This window comes from Erithacus rubecula (assembly GCF_903797595.1).
Source record: "Erithacus rubecula genome assembly, contig: scaffold_298_arrow_ctg1, whole genome shotgun sequence".
Classification (NCBI taxonomy): Eukaryota; Metazoa; Chordata; class Aves; order Passeriformes; family Muscicapidae; genus Erithacus; species Erithacus rubecula.
This window is the reverse complement of record NW_027636030.1, coordinates 66,961-69,936: the sequence shown is the minus strand read 5'-3', so window position 1 is coordinate 69,936 and position 2,976 is coordinate 66,961. Positions and strand designations below refer to the sequence as shown.

Here is a 2,976-nt window from a genome sequence, read left to right as displayed (position 1 = left end):
GGAGATAGCTGGTAAGGCTTGGAAGTGTTCTCCTTGTGTGGTGAGGATGCTGCATTGTTCAGTACTAATGTGTCATGCCTGTAGCATGACATTTCATTCCTGAATATTTTGAATTAGATTATACAGGGAGCATAGCAAGGCAGGAGCTGTTATTAAATCTACTGCTCTGGGTTGCCTGGATGGGAAATAGCAGGCTGATATTCATCTCTCAGTTCAGGTGGAGAAAAATATAGAAAAAAAAATCTCTACATCGTAATAAAAAAGGTGAAGGGAGAAATCAGAACAAGGTCCCGTACAGGCAGCATCACTTTTGCTTTTCTAGCCTCCTCAGGGTTGCTCTGATGTTGCCATCAGAGGCTGCAGAGGCAGAGATGGCTCTGGGCAGTGCCCTGTGCTGGGAGGGGTGTGCAGAGCAGAGCTGAGCCCCCAGGGCTGGGATGGGCTCTGGCAGCACCATCAGAGCACAGCCCTGGGCACAGGGAAGCAGCTGCTGGCAGGGACAGCTCCAGGCAGCAAAGCCCTGGGCAGGCAGTGGGGGGAAAGGGCCCCCAAGCTGGGCTGGGATATTTAAAGTCTCTCCAAACTGAACTATTCCATGATTGCTTTTTATACAGATCCCCAAGCCAAGACACAGCAAATGTCCAACAGCAGCTCCATCAGCCACTTCCTCCTGCTGCCATTGGCAGAAACACGGCAGCTGCAGCTCCTGCACTTCTGCCTCTTCCTGGGCATCTTCCTGGCTGCCCTCCTGGCCAACAGCCTCATCATCAGCGCAGTAGCCTGCGGCCACCACCTGCACACCCCCATGTTCTTCCTGCTCAACCTGGCCCTCACTGACCTGGGCTGCATCTGTACCCCTGTGCCCAAAGCCATGCACAATTCCCTCTGGGACACCAGGAACATCTCCTACTCAGGATGTGCTGCACAAATCTTTTTCTTTCTGTTCTTTATCTCAGCAGAGTATTTCCTCCTGACCATCATGTGCTACGACCGCTACGTGTCCATCTGCAAACCCCTGCACTACGGAACCCTCCTGGGCAGCAGAGCTTGTGCCCACATGGCAGCAGCTGCCTGGGCCAGTGGCTTTCTCTATTCACTGCTGCACACGGCAAATACATTTTCCCTGCCCCTGTGCCATGGCAATGCCCTGGGCCAGTTCTTCTGTGAAATCCCACAGATTCTCAAAATCTCCTGCTCCAAATCCTACATCAGGAAATTTGGGGCTTCTGCTTTCACTATTTCCTTAGCACTTGGCTGTTTGGTATTCATGGTTTTCAGTTATGTGCAGATCTTCAGGGCTGTGCTGAGGATCCCTTCTGAGCAGGGACAGCACAAAGCCTTTTCCACCTGCCTCCCTCACCTGGCTGTGGTCTCCCTGTTTATCAGCACTGCTGCATTTGCTTACCTGAAACCCCCCCTCTATCTCCTCTCCATCCCTGGATCTGGCACTGTCAGTTTTGTACTCAGTGGTGCCTCCAGCCTTGAACCCCTTCATCTACAGCCTGAGGAATCAAGAGCTCAAGGCTTCAGGGTGGACACTGATGACTGGCTGCTTTCAGGAACATTAAACTACTGGCTAGTTTCTGAAAACCACTTATAATAAAAGTAATCTTTTATACTTCTTCTTGGTTTCATTGTGGGGTTATTTTTCCTTTGTTTTCGTTTTATCATACTGTTCATAAAAAAAAGCCACTCTGTGTTCCATTGCTCATTATGTTTCCCAATCCTACCTGTGGCCACAAAATGTGTCAATAAAGGGTTACAGTCTTCGTGGCTTTAAACACACTGAAGGATTTCTCTTCCAGCCAAGTTTTCTCCAGAGATGCCCCATTTGTTCCCATCTCTGTAGCTGCAGCAGGAATGTCTGTGTGCAGAGCTGGGTGCAGATCAGTGCTGGCACAACAGCTGTGCCCAGCAGCAGCAGCACTTGGTGTTGCCAGTGCTGCTCCCGTGCCACTGCCCCACTGCCCTCCTGCCCCTCGTGTTGCTGCAGGGCCTGAGTGCTCTCGGGGCCGGGCACAGCCCTGGGGGTGGCAGTGCCAGGGCTGCAGCAGGGACAGGCCATGGGCACTGCTGGGGCAGTGCTGATGCCTCAGGGAAGGGCCTGGGGGCTCCAGGCTCCTTGGCCAGGCTCTCTCCACAACACTTGGCCAGGCCAATGCTGATCAAAAAAAACCCCAGTGGGCAGCCCCATGTTGGTTGTAGGCAGGCTGGGGGCAAACAGCATGGCTGGTGCTCTGCAAGGTCCCTGCAAGGGGGAGACCCTGGCAAGGAGCAGCAGAGCAGGGGCTGATCCATCCCCACTGCGCTGGACAGCCCAGGGCAGCATTCCAGAGCGTCCTCATGCACCTGCCAACAACATCCCCCCTCTGCAGCCCTGGCCTCTCCCCCAGCTCACACAGGTGCCGCATCCTTGCAGGCACAGACACGGCAGCACTGGCTCAGGAGCCCCTGTTTGCACTGCACAGAGCAGGTGTCCGCACCCCCATGGTGCTGCTGTGGGGAGATGGAGCTGAGTGAGCACAAATGCCATCAGCCCCTGGGGCCAGCAAGGGATGAGGGACACCAGGGAAACCACTCAGGTTTGTCCTGGCCTCTGCAGTCAGCCAGAAAGTTTGATCCCATGAGCTGTTAGTTTCCTGTCCCACTGCAGACGTTGTTGCTTAGAGCCAGGGCTGCCTGGCAGCCACCCCCAAACTGCCCTGAGAATTTCCTTTGCTTCATCTTTGCTTTCTTTCCTCTTTCTGGTACAACTTTCTTCCTACTGTATATATCTGTCCCCTCCTGGACAAAAAGCCCATCCCTGTTTGTCCTTTCCTCTCTGGCCCCTGTCCAGCCACTCTGTCCCCAGCCTGTAGCACTGCAGGGGTTGTTGTGGCCAAAGTGCACGGCCTGGCACTTGGTCTTGTTAAACCTCACCTTGTTGGATTTGGGCCCTGGATCCAGCCTGTCCAGATCCCTCTGCAGAGCCCTCCT

The 2,976-nt window shown here is 54.0% G+C and overlaps 1 pseudogene across 1 annotated transcript; it reads left to right on the top strand.

Moving 5' to 3' along the window:
• The first annotated feature begins 637 nt into the window (after positions 1-637).
• Positions 638-1,568, top strand: LOC306815931 (olfactory receptor 14J1-like; annotated as a pseudogene). Its single transcript has one exon. The product of its transcript is annotated as an olfactory receptor 14J1-like (transcript).
• Positions 1,569-2,976: the final 1,408 nt, after the last annotated feature.